This window comes from Podarcis filfolensis (assembly GCF_964270895.1).
Source record: "Podarcis filfolensis genome assembly, chromosome: Z".
Lineage (NCBI taxonomy): Eukaryota > Metazoa > Chordata > Lepidosauria > Squamata > Lacertidae > Podarcis > Podarcis filfolensis.
The window spans coordinates 5,154,908-5,174,160 of record NC_139617.1 but is presented as its reverse complement, the minus strand read 5'-3'; the positions used below and the strand labels follow the sequence as shown (position 1 = coordinate 5,174,160).

Genomic DNA, 19,253 nt, shown 5'->3' with positions numbered 1-19,253 from the left:
AGGTTGCTTTGTGTGTTTTGTGAAAGCATGGTGACTGGCAAGGCTAGTATGGAGGCAGGAGAGAATGTGCAGGTGGGCTTACAGCAAGTGCTTGATTTTGGCTATCTTTAACCCATATTTTTTGCACCTGGGCTCTGACTTGAGAGCCAATTCTGGCTTGGGGAGAGATGGACTTGGTAGGATGCTGAAAGGGGAGAACTGGCAGGTGTGGATAGAGTTAAGAAGTACTTCTCCCTCTTTTGTAATGCTAGAACTGAGATCAGTCCAATGAAACTGAGTGTTGGATGATTCAGGACAAAGAAAGTACTTCACAAAGCAGCATAGTTAAACTACCTCCCACAAGACATAGTGAAGTCCACCGACTTGGATGGCTTTGAAAGAAGTTTAGATAAATTCATGGATTTTTAAGGCTCTCAGGCTACCATCCATGATAAGCTGTATCATTACATCCACACTCAACACCCTGTTCTACTGTGACCATCCAAATGCTCTTGGGAAGCAGGACCTGAACACAGCAGTGCTTTCCCCATCTGCAATTCCCAGCAGCTGTTACTTCCCTGGGGTCAAGAAGAAATCACAGTCCAAATGTTTTGTGCATATAAACTCTTCAGATCTGGTTTTCATCTCCTCCCTTCTTCACTTTTTATTTCATTTCATTTGTGCCCAGCCCTTCCTTACAAATCTATAAGGCAGGCAACTACAGTAAAACCCACAATGAAAATTGTGACATAGCAAGCACTATAAAAAACCATAACGTGGGGGAGAATCAAACAGGAATATATAAAAATAGCAGCCAGAAAATGTATCATTGAAAGATACAGGTTGAAGCACAGAGTAGCAGAGAAAGCCAAGCAGCTTTGCAGGCCATGCGCTTGCTTTGGAAGGTAAGGTTTTCTTGCCTGGTGGTGGAAGGCCATCAGCGAAGCAGCCCCTTTGGTATTTAACAGAACACAGCCCCTAAGAGGGCCCTGTCTCAAGTTTCTGACAAATGCACATCAGATGTTGTGACAAGAAAGAGCCAGCAGGAAATCATACCAAGTGAGTGGAGTTAACTCTTTATTAGCAAAAGGATTTGTACAGGAGTGTCAGGCCTAATAAGCACAGCAGCTCATCCCTGGTAGGTCTTGCCCCATGAATCAGTTGCCCATAGCTGCCTAAGTCTCTTCTTCTCCAGGTATTTCCCCAAGCAACCTGAGACTGCACCTGCATGAAACTAACTACTCCTCTGCCCACTTCATACCTCTTCTGGTCCTAGAAGACCAGTGGTGAGGGGAGCTTGCATCAGGAGGGGGAGACAACCTGGCTTCTTCACTGACCTGACATCCCTGCCTCTTGGCCTCCTTTCTCCCACTTTCCAGCTTTGGATTCTGCCCCTGATTCTGAACAGGCGTGTCTTACCCTTAGAGGCTAGTGGCACAAGGTGCCGGGGCACCAAGTTCTGGAGGGCGCCAGGGAAGAGGTGGAGGCTGGACACGGCACCTCCCGGTATCAGCTTGCCGCTCTCTCCCACCTCCACCATGCCATGCCGAAGCAGGGCGGAGCCTCCGTCTGCCGTGGCCACCGCAGCACAAAGCGGCCAGCTGAGCTGGGAAGGGCCGTGTCCAGCCTCTGCCTCTTCCCCACCAGAGGAGCCACCCTCCAGCCACTGCCTGCCTCCTCCAGCCCTGCCGGCAGCGCCGTCCTCCCTAAAAAACTATGGAAAACCGGAGGGGGGGGCCTCCTTAGGGAGCTTTGCACCACGGTGCTGGATATGCTTAAGATGGCCCTGATTCTGAACTTCCCTCTGCCACAGACTCTGCTTGTTCACTAAACCGTGTTATCTCTTCAACTTCCGACACTTCCGCTTCCCAGTCTTCTCCCTTTGATCACTTACCACCATCCCACCGCCAATCCCCAGGCTCCAAGCCTTTTTCCCTTGGGGGTTCCCCAACTAGTTCCTCCCACCATTCCTCTGCATCCAGCCAGTCCATGACATGCTGACAGATGAGGAGAAGCGTCATTCTGGGAAATCTCAGCACCCAGGAACTGAAGTGCAGGGAAAAGCATCCAGAAGTTTAGGAAGGAGGATTTCTGATGCTCCAGATGTTTTTTGCTTTACTGCAAGCACAGACACTAGCGGAGGAATAGGGGTGCGGGGGGAGTGCACTGCCCCCAGTGGCATGATCCCGGTGGGGTGCCATCACGGTTGCCTCCCCGCACTGGGCGCCACGCCCCTGCAGGCAGCACACCACACCCCCGGGACGCATGCCAGCCATGCCCCCGCCTGCTCTCCATGCTTCCCCCACCAGAGCTTGAAGCTTTGCCACTGAGCACAGGGAAAATTTTCAAGCCCAAGAACCATGTGCCCTTTGAAGGAATCTTCTGGGGACCACAAGCCAGCGATGGACAAAGCCGGAGGCAAAAGTGGATGGAGTGACAAATGTGATGGAGACTAGTTGCTACACCTAGTTCACACAGCCCTCTCTCTCCTCGACACATGCAAGCAAGAAGAGTTTGAAGACACATCTCACTCAGGCGAGGCACACAAGGTGAGCACAAAGCATGGCGCAATGACGGGCATGGCCCAGTGAGATGTAGCTGTGGAAGAGATGCAGTGTGTGGGGAGAGACTGGCAGCCAATGCGTAACTAGGGTTGCCAGACCCCCTGGCTGACCTGAAGTCTCCAGGTTTGCCTGCCCCCTCCCCTTAGGTTACAGGCAGAAGGCTTGAACCTCCAGGTGGGCGAGAGTGCCTTCTCTACCCAGCCTCCCTGAGCAGGTTAGAAGGAATGGTCTCTCACTTCAGCTGGACACCCACTTTAGCTAGGGTTTCTATCTTAATTTCAAACCAATTTACATTTTTGCTCATTTGCCAGTCTTTGTGGCTTTTATTTGAATGACATGTTCTCAGAGACTGTGACTGATGCTTAATGTGCCATGCTTAATGATGTCACTGGGGCCACTCCTTGTGATACCACTGTAGGCCACTCCCTAGGTCTCAGGCTTGGACCCTAAAATCTCAGGGTCCAGGATGCTCCTGACCTGGGAATCGTATGTGCAAATACTGTAACACTTCCAAGTGTCCCTATTTTCCAAGGATGTCCCTGATTTAGAGAAGCCATCCCAGTTTCTGATTTGATACCAGAATGTCCCACTTTTCCTTAAGATTTGCCTATTTTCATTGGAGAAATGTTGGAGGTGCCTGAAGGCAATCCTGTAAAGGGAAGGGTTTTTTAAAAAAATCTTTTAGCATTTTATAATGTTTTTATATATCTTGGAAGTTGCCCAGAGTGGCTTGGGCAACCCAGTAAGATGTGTGGGGTATAAACAGTAAAAGTATCATTATGGAATGGGACGTCCCTATTTTCATCAGAGAAATGTTGGAGGGTATGGTATAGCAATTTACAGGAATATGGCAGGTCCCAATTTGTCTCCCACAATGCACCTGCTAACAGGACAACTTCTCTCCCCACTCTTCCCTCCAAATGCCAATCTTATTAGTACAATAAAAAGCTTAACATTTGTTCTAGGAAGTAATACAGTATTAGCAGAACTATAACATGCAATTTGTCTTTCAGATCCGTGTTTCATATCTCTAGCCAAAAAAGCAACACCTTTATTCTAAACAAGAAGTTCTGCATCAATCTTTTCCATACAATGATGTGTTGTCAGCTCCGAACATCCTGTTCTGTGAAGACTGCTTGTTTTAAATGGCCAAGCCTGGTGTTTGTGGTGTTTTAAATAGGCTGTTCATCATTAGAACTAGAAACATTTAATTCACTGCTGCAATTAATTGTAGAGACAATATTCCACAGAGGTCCAGTTGAAAATTCCCTTAGACTCTAATGGTATCATACTATTCATGTTTACTCAGATGTAAGGCCCATTGAATCCAGTGGGGCTTTCTCCCAGGTAAGCATGCATAAAATTGCAGCCTCAGGGATCCAGGACATATAAGATGCTGATGGAAAATTAAAAATTATCTGTGTGTATAAAACAACCTGTCCTTTCATGAAGAAATCGTATTACTTGTTTCCAAAATTTCATTATGAAGGGACAAGACAAGAATATATTATTGAAAGAAGCAGAGAATTAGAAATTGGCTTCCTCAGCAGTTGTGCTTTGCCAAATTGTATACAGTGGTACCTTGGTTTACGAACTTAATCTGTTCCGGAAGTCTGTTCTTAAACCAAAACCGTTCTTAATCCGAGGCACGCTTTCCCTAATGAGGCCTCCCGCCGCTGGTGCCCTTCCACCATTCAGATTCCGTTCTTAGACCGAGGTAAAGTTCGCAAACCTGGACACTACTTCCGGTTTTGTGGAGTTCGTAAACCAAATCGTTCGTAACCAGGGCTGTTCTTAAACCAAGGTACCGCTGTATTTGTTTTTGTTTATATAACACTTGCAAGGTTTCCTCCAGATGTTGTTGGAGTACAACTCCCATCACCCCGGATCATTGGCCATGCTGGCTGGGGCTGATGGGAAATGTAGTTCAATAACATCTGGAGGACATCACATTGGCTACACCTGATATAGTCAGCCTGTTGGAACTGAATTTTATAAAAATGTTTCACTCAAATTAGTATGAATCCAAGCCATTAGTTTCCATATCCACTTCTATTCCTGCCAGAAGAACATTAATTCCCAGATCACAGTTCTCTTCACCTGATGAGTTTATCTACATTCAAAAGAAGTATTCCAAAATTACACCTCTTGGCTAGGTCACATAATCTTTGCAAAGTACTCAGAATGCTCTGAAGAGCAATATAAATACTAATAGTTCTTTGAATAACAAGTTGTTGAAGAAGATCTGTAATTAAGATAAGAGCATAGGAAGAGTCATGAGCACATAAAAAGAGTCCTACTGGATCAGGCCAGTTGCCCAGCTAGTCTACCATCCAATCTCCAGCCATTGTGGCTAGTAGTGGCCACTAATAGCTTACCCTCTATAAATTTGCCCAATCCTCAAAAGCCAGCCAAGTTGGAGGCCATCACTGTCCCACCGGATCGGACTAAAAACTTGTCTAGTTCAACATTAGTCTCTTAGCATCCATGGAAGATGCAAAGGGTGAGATCCAGCAGTGGCTGATCTGGGCTTTCCAATTCCAGCCCTGTGCAATGCTAAAATTAGGAGCCCTCTTCCTTTGGGTGCCTCCCACCCTTCCTCTGTGTCCAGCCAGTTGGTGACAGATAGGGCCACAACTCTTTAGACTGGGGAGGGGAAGCTCAGGCCCAAGGGTCAAACATGGTTCTCCAGGCCTCTATCTCTGGCCCTTGTAACTCTGTTCAGGCTACACCCATTGCCCAGCTGCACCCTTCTCTGTGTTTTCACCTGTTCTTGAACTCTGACAATGACTCTTAAAAATTTTTTTATTAGTTTTTAAACAAATACAATAACCATTAGACACTTATCCAGCAGTACATCTAATGGTGTTTGTTTTATCCATTGTCTCTAGACATACACATTCAACATCCAAACATATTACTTAACATAACCTCTTCACTGAGAATTTTGAGCAGTTGGTATAACAAGGTCTTGGTTTTGGTCATTAACATAGTGAAAGAATGTCCATGTTCCCTGGAAGTCGTCTCTATTCGCTATGCCTTTAATTGCTCTGTGTGCCTGGTGAGATGCTCAGACATTGCTATATCCCATACCTTATGTTCGCATATGTTCAGGGGTACTTCAGTCTTGTCCTTCCATTGCTGAGCTAATGGTCAGCATACTGCAGCCAGTAAGAAGCCTACTAGTTCACTGTGGTTCAGGGCATAGCCAGGGGGGTTATAAATAAAAATACTTAATTAAATGACCAATTGCACCACAGATAACTTGGTTCTGTCCCCCTTCCCAACATAAAACCTGCCCCACCTAAAATAAATCTTGGCTATGCCCTTGGGGTGGAGCCTAAGTCTATGTGCAAAAATAGTAGGGCTAAGGCAGGATTTGGAGAAAGTGGTTGGCTTGAAATTGCAGATATAATGGGGAATACTCTATTCCAAAAGTTTTTAACATGGGGGTGTTTCCACCAAACATGAATAAATGAACCAAGCTAATGACTTGCTTTCTCTGGTGGAGGATAGAGACAGGTTTGTGAGTCTTTGATGAAAGCAGCCTATGGTGCAATGATAAAGTGTAGACTTGTTGCTCCTCCCACTTTTGCCCCTGGCCCCTCACACCACTGGCATGTGGCCCTATAAGGATGACCTGAAGGTGATGTGGCCCTCAGACTGAAAAAAAGTTTCCCCAACTTTGCTTTAGACATTTGAAGGCAGCTAGTGAGACTAGCCTTCCTTCCGAGTGGCCTTGCTTCTCTATTATAGACAAATTTCAGTCCACATGGAAGCGAGCAGTGGAACATACAATAACAACTTTAGGATTCAATCCACAGATCGTATTCAACTTGGGGCACGAAAAAGCAAAAAGCAACATTAAACAGTGTGTGGTAGATATAGAACGACAGATAGACCTAGCCAGATCCCCCAAAATTTGGAAGATACTTAGAAGATACTGGAATAAACTGGAAGATACTTGACTTCCCAAATGCCGTACATAGTTAATCTTGAAATACAAAAACAATGAAGGGCTTTCACTTTGGCCCGTTGCCAGGCCCTCCCTTCAGCAATTCAGGAAGGCTGTTATAGGAAGACACCTTACGAGGAGAAGAAATGCCCGTGTGGCTCTGGGCAGCAGGAAACAATGGAGCGTGCCCTTCTTCCCTGCCAGTATTATATAGACATTCAAAACTAGGTTTATCCAACTCATTTTATATAAGTTTCCTGGGCATTCAGAACAACACAACATCTCCCTATTACTACAGGACAAGAGCCCAGAAGTCACATATTCAGTCGCCAAATTTTGCGCTGCCATGATAGATATTTGATGAAGAATGGTCTATGCTACAATTCAGTCCTAAGCTGAAGGCCCATATTGTTAGATCTGCACTTCTGAAGCCCACCCCATATAGCTGTGTTAACCGATCTTTTAATTTTTCTCATAAATTTTACTCACCCATTATCTATGTTTGATTAAGTATTCTATGTATATGTTTAAATCTACGTTTGGTTCTTATTTAATAATTACGTTTATTTAATAATTATTAGATTCATACTGTCATGCTATTTATTTAGATGCTTTGCTTATGCTGGTCTGTGACCATAATAAAGTACTTGAAGGCAGCTAGTATCATGTGTCCTCTTAACACTATCTGCTCCAAGCTAAACTTAGCCGGCCCTTTCAACAGTTCCTCCTAGATATAAAAACTGCAGACAGAAGAGATATCTCTTAGAGTTGAGGGGGGTGAATTTCTCTCCCTCCTTATATACAAACTGGTGCAGATTTTACCAATTTAGTATCTGATGAATCAAACACAACTCATATGATTAACTAAGTTCCCTTTCATCAGATGACAGCTCTAGTAAATGTGCAATGGGCAGAAATACTATAGCCAGATCCAGTGCCGGATTTACGTATAAGCTAAACAAGCTATAGCTTAGGGCCCCACTCTCTTGGAGGCCGGCAAAAAAATCAAAGGAAAAAAACCTGGATGTACATTCCCAAAATATAAGATAAAAAACAAATAAAATAAAACCTACATAGAGCAACAGTGTTTTGTGTTGTGTAGGCTCCTATGATGTAAAATAATGGGCCCTGCCTGCTAGCCTGCTCCCTAAAATATCACTGGTTGCTCAGTTCTATATATAGGGTGCCTACATTCTGCATGGACTGGTTGCATGGTCCATATAGTATATAGTCAACACAAAAAATTGCGACAATTTGTTGTTGACAAAGGCAGCTGGACATATAAAGGGCCCCATTACCTTCAGCAGTGTAGGGCCTCATCAAACCTAAATCCAGCCCTGACCAGATCAGAGCTGGCTTAAAAATAAACTGTGGGGATGAAGTCAGAGGATTATGCCCTTCTATTGACCTGAACACAGGTGGAGTGACTGCACATTTCCCCAACTTTACCTTTGTCAAAAGGATTGCTGCTTGTGGATTTTGCAACCAGGAGTAGTGCTGGTGGTAAAGCAAGCAGATTTCATCAGTGTCAAGAATTTGACATCTAACCTAAGTCTTGAATCATGATTGATAGGCGCTTGGCTGCAGGGAGCCACCTCCTGCGTCGGCAAGCGTTTAATATTAAACATTGTGGGCGATGAGAACAGATGTTCACCTCTGTGATTTGAAATTCAGATCCATCCAAATTTCCCTTTGAAGTTGGTGGGAGTTTGAAAGTCTGTCTCTCTAGGATTTCACCCCCTTCTTAATTAGTGATATATTGTTAACATAGTGGTGCTTGCAGTATTTACAGGAACAACGGCATTTCTGACTCATCATCTCTAATTTCATTTGATGCTGCTGCCAAAATCAAATAACTTGTTGCTTTGGAATGTGAAGCTGCATTGGGAAGGGCGCTGCACCTGACATGCCAGTTTGTGACACGCCCCCCCCCGACACTTTTACATTAGGGAAAAAGCAGAGCCATAAGTGATACCACAGGGAGGCAAGTGCCCTCCTTACAAGTAGCCCATGTCCTTCACACATTATAACTTATTCATAAACTGGCTCGCCATAAGGCTGTGATGCTAAGTATGCTTATTTCAAAGCTTCTTAATGGCAAATTCCTGTACAGCATCAATGGGTACCATGTGACTAAGTAATCCTTAGAGTCAGTGCTTTTCTTCTAGGAAAAAAGGTGCCAGTACTGCGTACCATTGAGCACTCCCAGAAATAAAGCACTCCTCCGAGTAGACCTATTTAAATCAGTTAACCTGATTTTTGGAAAGTCTTCTCTGAGTACCATTTAGTTGGATACTACCAATAGCTACTAGCGATCTTGGCTATATAGTGCCTCCAAGATCTGGCTATCATTGCTGAAGATCAATAGAGTGAGAGCTATTGTTGTTATTTCTGACTTGCAGGCTATATTTGGCTTCTAGCTGGCTACTCAATCCTGCTGAATTTTAAAGGCTGATTCTAAATTGATGCTTTTGACTGATTTATCTGTTCATCTGTTTTGACTGATTGATTGTTGATTTCATTATTTAGTTGTAGAGACACCCAGAAGGTTTTACTAGAGGGTGACTTAAAAATACTGTAATCAAACAACCAAACAACCAAACAAAATTGGAATCCTAAGTGTGTCCACTCAGAAGCAAATCCCTCTTAGTTCAAAGGAACTAAATTCCAGGTAAGTGCTTATATAGTTTGTAGTCTAGACTCATAACAAGGGAGACACAAGATCAAATTCCGGTGCACTGGATTGTGTTAAGCAAATCACTGATGTCACAACCTAACACCTCTCATAGGGTTTTTGTTGGGATGAGCTTGAATGACTCCATTTGTGTTTTTCCTGGAAAGCCTTTATGTTTGAATTTACATCTAAACATATAAATTAGGAAATGCACATTTTAGGCAAGCTGGTGTCCTCTTTGCCTGCTTTTGTTTGTGATGCATTTCACCTCTTCTGGCAATTCATAACAAAAGTGACCACCTGTCCTCTTTATTTCTTCTAGTCAATGAATCCCCAGCACAAGTACTTTCAGCCCGTTAGGCTGATAACTCTTGTCAGCTAAATTTGCAAGCCTGGATTCAGCAAAATGTGATCACTTAATAAATGCACACTGCTTATCTTCCTCTGGATGGTGTTATGGTAGCTGGAATTTTGCCAGCTTGCTTTCATTGGGCTGGGTAGGGGAGGGAGACAAAAAATCTGCCATTGCATAGTGTGCTGACAATTAGCTGACATTTCACTCACTGGTTCAATCATTCTCCTGTGGATTTATTCTCTCTGTTAATACATTTCTTTGCAATTGGTGCTTCAGTCTTATCGTGGCACATCTTGTAAAGAGAGCTCACTGCCTCTGGTAGAGTCAGTCTTTTAAAATTCTGTTACTGTTCTCCCATTCAGTTAATTTTGCTTTTAGCGGGCTTACAATTCTAAATGAGGCCAATGGGTAGGGAACCGTTGGTGCTCTAGAAGTTGCTGAGGAAAACTCCTCTCAGCCCCAACAAGTATGGCCAATGGCCAGGGATGATGTTCAGTAACATCTAGAACAAGGCCTGCATGTGGCCCTCAAGGCCTTTTTGGGTGGCCCTCAAGAACATTTGATGCCCCCCTCCGCAACGATCACAATACCTTCCCAAAGCCTAGTAATTAGGGCACTTGGGGATGCTGCATAAAGACTCTGACAGGTCCTAGAGTCCTCTAGTCTCCTCCCCAGAGCATAGTTAGCACTTTCCCTGCTTTGGGAAGAAGATGGGAGGGCTCTAGGACCCTGCCAGAGCCTCTCACCTCCTTTCCAAACCCTGGTGCCTTGCCCATCTGGCTTTGGGAAGGCAGCATGAGGGCTCAGGGCCACGGGCCACAGGAGGAAAAGGTGGGATACAAATGCATTTAAATAAATAAATAAATATTGTTTCTGGGTCAAATGGGAATAGGAGAGACAGATACGAATATTTGTCTTTAGAAGATTGTGCTACCTATGGGAAAGATAAATGGCTTTTTTAAACAGAAAAGAAAAGGGAATTTGAAAGACGGATAGCTGCTTGTTTTGCATTCCTTTGTCCCGTTTTTGCTTTGGGTTCAATAGGTTTGGTGGGGTTTGTATGTTTTCCAAAACCTGCCAAATCTCTTTAACCTGAGTCAGTAATGGTGCAAAATACAGGTGTGCCATATACCATAGGAAGTGATGTCTCTTCCAAATCACTTCCAACTCCCTTAAGCACCATTGTCTGTTTCAGTTCATAGCACGACTTTTGTACTTTGCTTTCTGAAAACCTAAAACTGGGATCACTAATTGTACAGTTAATTAAGCACTTGAAGCAAAAAGCTTGTTAAAACCAATACATCATTTGTTACTTTTAGATGCATTTGATGCTGTCATGTTAGGTATGCTAATTGGACATTTGAGTCATGTCTCGTGTGTGTACAGGGAGAATAGCTGTATTTTTATTTTATTTTTTATTTTTACACAAAAGCTCCTGAAAATCCCAATAATTATTCATCTGTGACTCACCTGTCTTTGTTTCTCATTATTTACTGAGGATCATGAAGTACTGTGTAGGTTTTCATAGGCAGAATCAGTTACCCCCTCTCAAAATGCTATGATTTTGAAAGTGAATGAATTCATGAAAAGGCAGAAAATTAATCCATCAAAAAGTTATTTAATGGGAAGACAGCTCTTTCTAGCTGTCTGTTGTGCAGCTTTTGGGGCTCATTTCACATCACAAATAGCAAGTGAAAAAAACAACCACTCTGTTCTTGGACTGCGTAATCTGAGACAGAAGATTAGGGATAATATATTTTGAATGTGTCCCCTTGAAAACAAATCCCCTGTGCCATATTGCAAACATTCAAAGGACAAGGCTAGTTAAGAACTCCTGCACTTGACATATAAAAAACTTTAAGTGGGCCCCGCAACAAAATGTTGCAGTATGGAACATTTCTATTTAGGAATGGCTTCCTGGTGAGGTATGGTCATATTCATCATTAGTAACTTTGAAAAAGAATTTGAAAACATTCCTGTTTTCCTTAGGAGGAAGAATACTGTTCTTTGCCACCCCGAGTACATAGGATAGAAGAATGTTCTTAACCATAATCTCCTTTTAGAATGTTTTTGACGTAAAGTGCTTTTAGAATTCTTAAAAACTGTTCTGTTTTTACTTTGTTTTTAAAGTGTGCATCTTCTTGCTGTCTCAGGCTCCTTGAAGAGGAATGGTGGGGTATAAATTCAATAAATAACATTCACAATAATAATAACCTAGCTTTGTTCACTTGGGGGGGCATAGGCAAGCTAAATCTGAGAACAAAAGAAACCTAGAATTTTCTTAATAACTAATCAGACCATTGCCCTACTAAGCTCCATACTGTCAACACTGACTGGCAGCAGCTCACTAGGAATTCTCTCCCTGCCTTACTTAGAGATGCACAGGATTAAATTTGGGGCCTTCTACACGCCCAGCAGATGTTCTACCGTTGAGCTATGACTTTTACATAGTTGGGAGGCAATGGAGGAGTGCACTTTGGGGTATGTGTGTGTGCCTTTTTAACTCCCACCATCATTCCTGGCTATATGGGGGCATATAGCCTGCGAGTTCCTGCGAGTTCGCCTTGATCCACCATGAAGGGAAAGTATCAAGGAAAAGCAAAGTCAGAAAGCAGGCAATGACAGCCAGTATTTTTCCAAACCACTACAAAAGCTGCAGCTGCACCGAAAAGCTGCAACGCTGCTAGAATATGATTCACGCAAAGTGGAAGAAACTTGTCTTGGACTAAGGAGGAAAAATGTTAATATTTCATGCATCTGGGGAGACATTCTCCACTCACTGCCTCAGGATGGCATGTTCCGCAGTGAGAACTTATTCTGCACTGGGAAGTCTTTCAATGTGCTTATTTCAAATGCTGAGCAGCAGCTCATTATTATGTGGCCAATCATGAGAGGTGGAGAGAGGGTAGGAAAACAATAAGGAGAAAAATCCAGGCTTAAATAAGAACAACATACTAGATGCCCTTAACCTTGTAGTTTGGTAAGGGGGCTGAGAGTTGCTAGGAGATCCTTAACAAACTACAGCTCCCAGGAATCTATGGGGGGAAACCATGATTCTTAAAATGCTTTGAGTGCTTTAAATGTATTGTGTGGATATTACACTAAGTAAATTTTGTGTGTGTGTGTGTGTGTGTGTGTGTGTGAGAGAGAGAGAGAGAGAGAGAGAGAGAGAGAGAGAGAGAGATATGAAGGGGTTTCTTGAACCATGTCGCCACCACTACATTTAAGTGGCTTCATTGCTGAATCTAAACAGCCATCATACTTTTTAAAATCACCTCTTTATTACATATGCAAGAAAGCAAGACAATAACCAACCAATACCTCCCCCCACCACATAGAAACCAATATGGTTAACTTGACCCAACAGCAGCAGCACCCCCCCCCCCGACGCACACACTGCAACTGACCACACCCTGGGCCCTCTGTTCTCTCACACTGCCGGCAAAAACAAAGCACCTGTTTAAGTGGCACTGACACAAAAGCTTTGCTCAAAATGAAATTTTACTGTCTTCCCTTTTCCTCCCCTCTTCCCACTTCCTCCCTCAACCCCATATTGCCTATAACAATGTCTCACTCTGAATATGACTGACTTGTTCGAAGGATTCGATGACTTGAAAGCAGAGACTCTGTGAGTTCTGTTGTTACCCAAGAAAAACCTTTAATAAGTGTGTGTGTGTGTGTGTGTGTGCGCGCACACACACACACACACGCACGCACACACACGTTAGGTAGAAAATACCTGTAAATCATGGGATGATTTGCAGTAGATTTGCACTACCCTAACCTTTGGAATGCCCTGCCTTGGGTAGTTTGAGAGACACAAACAGTAACCAATATTAAATACCCCTGTTTAGCCAAACTCTCACAACCATCACTGCCTTATACCACATCAGACCATTGATGCATCTACCTCAGCATGATCTTCACTAACAGGCAGTAGCTGTCCTGCATTTCAGGAAAGGGGACCTTCCCTGCATCTACTTGGAGACACTGCTGATAGAATACACCTATTGGGATTCATGGAAACAACTAACTATCGCTAACATTGCATACAACCCTTGGGTGTCTTTCCTTGGATATGTGCGTGTAGTACATATTTTGGGTCTTTCAATAGCCTTCTCTGCATTGAGGGTTTTAAATCTTCAGATTAATAATAAGATGCCCCCTCTCCACCCAAACAGTCCGGCCAATGAGATTCTATGTCTGTCCTCTCCTTCTGTGATGTCAGTGCAGGTTAGCCAATTGTCACCAGAGGCTCTAGACTCCATCGCACATTTCAGTATGATTTTGCCTCCTGTGTTGATCAAGAAATCCATTTGGTGGGTTGGTGAGGCTAAAGGGGAAAGGTTCTTCCTTAAGCTGATGACCTTAATTAGCAGCAATGTAAAATAAATAAACAAACAGTGGGCACCTAGCAGCAAGACAGCCAGTTTTCAAGGTAGGAAAGGAATAGATGCAAGTAAGCTTGAAAGCTGGCGCTCCCTCATTACCTTTTGATGTTGAGCTGATTACCTTACAGTGAAGACAACTAGTTGATCCCCCTGCTGGGAAGTGGCCTTATTAACCTCAGACTGAAATGACAAAGTCACAGATGTTCTCATCAGGATCCCCAATGAAGATTCATTTGCTGGGCTCCTCTTACGAAAGCAGCAATTAACTTGCTGGAATGGCAGGGGGATATATATATATATATATATATATATATATATATATATATATATTCTTGTTGGTATATAAACGGCAGTGTTAAAAGACAAAAGCGCAAAGGCACTTTTTACTACCTGCAAGAAAGCAGCTCATCCGTTCTTAAATATCCTAATTAAAGGGGATGGTAGTAAACTCAAAGACGGAGATAATTAAGCAATGATCTTTCCAGGCCAGGCAAAAAAATAAATAAATCACACACACCAACCTCCATAATGCAAATTGCAATGCCAGTGAAACCCATTGTGCAGAAAACAAAACCTCAGGACAAAAAGACCTACAGAAGCAAGGATCATATCAAAGCATCTAAAATTACCCATGGCTGCTAGCCATGATGGCTGTGTTCTATCTCCACTTTTGGAAGCTGCATGCTTCCAAATACAGGCAGCTGGATGTTACAGGTGGGGAGCCTGCTGTGGTGCTGCTTGCAAACTTTCCACTGGCATCTTGGTGGGCACCATGAGAACAGGATGCTGGGCTAGAGATGTCTGTGTTTCCCCCCACTGTCAGAGGCAGTGTCTCTCTGAATACTAGTTTCTGGACTTGGGGGGGGGGGGGAGAGGTGTTGCTGCACTTATGTCCTGCTTAAAGTCTTGGCTGCCTACTATGAGAAAAAAAGTGCTGCACTGGCTGGGTCTTTGGCCTGATCCAGGAGGGCTCTTCTTATGCTCTTAGCACATATGATGCAGATAACTCTTTAAAACCCTTGTAAACTAAAACAAAGGAACAACAACCTCTAACTATTATCCCCAAACAGGAGCAGAATGCAGAGATTTAAAACACTAAAATGAATTATTCTAAAAAATATTTTGAAAGCTTGGCATGGGGGGGGGGATTCCTTCCCTGGTGCAAAAAACATATTAAAGTAGTTTCTGACAATCCCCTTTAGGGAGATAACTTAGGGGTGGGGGCAACATAAAAGGTCCTTTCTCTTGCAGCCATACTCCCTTTCTGAGGAAGGGTCTCAACTGTGGACTTTGGTATGGCAACATGGAGGGGCTGGTTATCTTTTTTATAACCAACCTCTGGGACTGCATCATACCCCTTCTCTGACTATGCAGTTCATTTGTCTGGGGAAAATAAGATATGCATTTAAGGCTTAAGTGCACTAAGTATATCTGATACTCACCTGTACTATAACAGCTTTTGCTCTCAAAGGATCCCCCCACAAATGCTAGGATATCTGATATACAAACAGTTATACAGGAAACTTACAAGATAGCTGAGATAGCTCAGTTGGTAGAGCATGAGGCTCTTAATCTCAAGGCCTTGGGTTCGAGCTCCACGTTAGGTGAAAGATTCCTGCATTGCAGTAGGTTGGACTAGATGACCCTTGGGGTCCGTTCCAACTCTGCAGTTCTGTGATTCTGTCAAGGTGTCTTACAGCACATAAGAGCATTGTTCCACACTGAGTGGCAGCAACTCTTCAGCATTTCAAGCAGGGGTCTCTCCCAGCCTTTTCTGGAGATCCCAGAATCAAACCTAGGACATTCTGCTGGCAAACCTAGTGCTCTACTACAGAGCTACAGCCCTTCCCCAACAATTTCTTATCCACAGTGGCTACCATCAAACAATGTACAAGCAGCAGGAATTCAGGCTGTTTACCAATTCCATGTAGCATAGCAAGATGATTTCCAAACTTGGTGGAGGCTTATCTTGAACACTGTTTTGGTGAGAGTTCTGGATTTTTGAGTTAGGGAATTGTCTGTGTGACAGGCATTGTGTAAATGAAAATATTTCTTAGATGGTTGTGGTGCTCAGTGGTCTAATATCTGGGTTAGAAGCGCAGCTGAGCCAGCTTTGGAGGAAGGGTTTTTGTATATGGCTAAAGGCAGCCAATACCAGTTCTTGTCTGTTTTTGCAATCACTAAGGCTCCATAGCTTTACTCACTGAGCATGAGCTCTACTGAACATAGGCAGAGTTCCCTGGGGAGAGGGATTGATCGTTCGACCGCACTGAAATGGTAGCTCTGTGAGGGGAATTGGGATCTCCTAACAAATCCGAGTACCTGTAACAAACTACGCTTCCAAAGATTTCTTGGGGGAAGCTGTGACTCTTTGAAGTGGTATCATGCTACTTTCAATGTATAGTGCAGCTGTGGCTTCAGTATCTAAGCTTTGAATGGCCCTAACTGTTAAGGTGCTTCTATTGCCACAGGACCCTTTCTTTGGTCACTGAAGTTTTGGCAACATTTCCACAGGGAACAAAAATCACATCCCCTTTTGCAGTGTCACCCGGTGATTTTTGTGACTGAATAACAATTTTTGGCTTTGCTGGCCCCTGCCACATTCAGTTTCAACCTGTCTTTCCAAGTAAGGAGAGTCTGTGCTGGATAAAAATAATAAAACAGTGCCTCTTGGTGATTAATTTTTATTTTTGGAAAACCCCTGAGGGGTGGAAATGGCATGCAGTTTATTTGGGCAAAACTCCAGGTTTATATCAAGCAGCCAGCAAAAGTAACCCACAGGGAATAATTTTTTTTTTCCAAATAACCAAGAATAGCATGGGCCAGCCAATTATTGATTGTTGTTAAATAGTTCTGCCCTTTTGTGGAATTCTACCTAGGAAAGGAATTCTCTAAAGTGTTGACATTCCCACAATGACTTCCCTCTTCTAAGCACTTGGTAAAAGGGCCCTTTTGGGTGCCATCAGAGATCTCAGTGATCAGGCACGGTTTTGTGAAACCAGGAAATTCTTAAGGTATCCTGGATGCAAATTGTAAAGGGCCTTGCAAATTAATTCAAGAACTTTGAACAAGGCTCAGTAGTGTGTGGGGAGTTGGTGCAAACTTTTAGCCCTGGATTCATGTTGTGCTGGCAAGCCCATCAACACTCCAGCTGCTGCTTGTTGGACCAGTTGGAGCTCCCATATCAGGGAATATGGAATCCCAAAGCGGATCCCATATAGAGTGCATGGTTGATCTACCCAAAAAAGGGATATCATAAAATGAGTAAGACTATAGAAAAGGCCAAACTGAACTGATCAGGGGATTGGAGACCAGTTAAGAAGCCCCTTCCTCCAAATGAAGAGTCCAGTTTTACAAAATGGTGGGTGGTGTGTAGAATGAAGATAGAAAGATGTTTGTCCCATATATAAGAACTTGGGGGGGGGGGGTCAAACAAAACTGACTGAAAGGTCAAAAGAAAGTACTATTGTACCTAAATTTTTGAATGCCCCGAAACCCGTATGTTTTGGCTCCCAAATGATCGAGTGTTCCGGTTTTCTAATGTTCTTTTGGAAGCCAAACATCTGGTGGTACTTCCTGCAGCCAATCAGAAGTCACGCTTTGGAAGTCAAACATTTCAGAAGTCGAACGGACTTCTGGAACGGATTCCATTCGACTTCCGAGGTACGACTGTACACGATGCAGAATCTCCTTGTGGGATTAGATGCTACAGGATGTGGTAAAGTTGGCCATTAATTGAGATTTATTTTTATTTTTAAAAAGAGGATTAGAGAAATTCACAAGAAGAAATATGTCAGTAGGCTAGCGATGGGGGTGAAATTTGCTCAGTTTTGGTGCAAACTTGCCAGATTCACACCTTCCAAACAATGCCCAAACAAAAACACAGCCCTCCTTTGAAATGTACACTTCTTCCAAATTTATGATGCAGTTCTTCAAATAATGTGTACAAAAAATTGTGTATTAGTAAAAATAGCATGCAAGGCTACATTCTATTAAGCGGAAACTGCAAAAATCTGTATATTACAATAAACACGGATAAACACTGTATATTACACGGATTGTATAATACAATCCGTGGGAATGTGTACAAATCTTCATGTCATTTTTAATTTTCTTTTAAATTGCAAATGTATGCAGAAATTGACAGATTCTTCCATTCCTGCAATGAGTTAGTTCAGTGTAGCACTAAACCCTGGTTTAGCATTGCAATAACAAGTGTAGCCTCTGGGCTCGCACTTTCCACCTCCCCACCGTGCTGTTAAAATGAGGAGCTAGACAGCTTTTGCTTCCATTATACGTACAAATTAACCACAGTATACACAATGTCATCCAAACTTGAATCAACTCTGTTTAATCTTAAATCTGGTTAGTAGAAATAAATCAACTTCAACACTTAGTTTATGAAGCTGGCTTGTTTCCATTAATTCTAGGTAAGGTCAACCAGAGTTTGGGATGAAAATGACATGCTAAACTATGGCTACTCTAAAATGGCAGTGGGCAATTCCAATCTCTTGATGTCACATCAGAAGAGGAGCATGGAGGATAGAGCATGTGAGTTTAGGAGAGGATGGTTTCATTCTTGTTCCTTTAAACCAGGCGTTGGGAACCTTTGGCCCTCCAGATGTTGCTGAACTACAATTCCCATCAACCCAGCAGGCATGGTCAGTGGTCAGGGATGATGGGAGTTGTAGTCCAGCAGCATCTGGAGGAAAAAAGATTCCCCATACCTGCATGAAAGCATAGTTTAATTCAACATCTGAACACAGCCAAATAACTGCTATATTTAGAGGCAATTTACACCTGAGATTCAGTTGTTGGAAAGAAACATCAGGAAAGGCCTATTTCCTTCAGCTTTTGGGCTTCCTGGAAGCATCCTGATGGCTGTTCTGGGAAATGGGATGCTAGACTAGATGACATTTAATGTGACTCAGCAAGAGAAGAGGGTTCTTTGTTCATAACCAGCTCTTTGGAATAATTTAGTGCTGAGGTCTGCAAAATGATGGCAATCTGGTTGCAACTAAATAGAGTACAAAAAGCTCCCCCCCCTGCCATATGAACATGTGGGTGTCAAGTGTCTGAACTCAGGTCCAAGATTTAGATCTGCACCTTCTACCACATGGAACAGAAGGGGTGGGGGGCATAAACAGTTTGGGTGTGATCCTGACACCTCATCTCTCCCACCCAATGTGGACAGATCAAGGGGAGACCCAGGCTCAAATGCCTATCCAGCCATCAAGTTAACCCGCAAACGTGGGCAAGCCGTAATTTCTCAGCCTAGCCTACTTTTCATGGTTGTTGTGAGGATGAAAGGCAGGCAGATACACCAGCCTGGGCT

At 43.3% G+C, this 19,253-nt stretch overlaps 1 protein-coding gene across 6 annotated transcripts in view; it reads left to right on the top strand.

Moving 5' to 3' along the window:
* FGF13 (fibroblast growth factor 13) overlaps positions 1 to 19,253 on the top strand; it is a 235,754-nt gene that overhangs the window by 19,346 nt on the left and 197,155 nt on the right. The gene's annotated exons all lie outside the window — the stretch shown is intronic.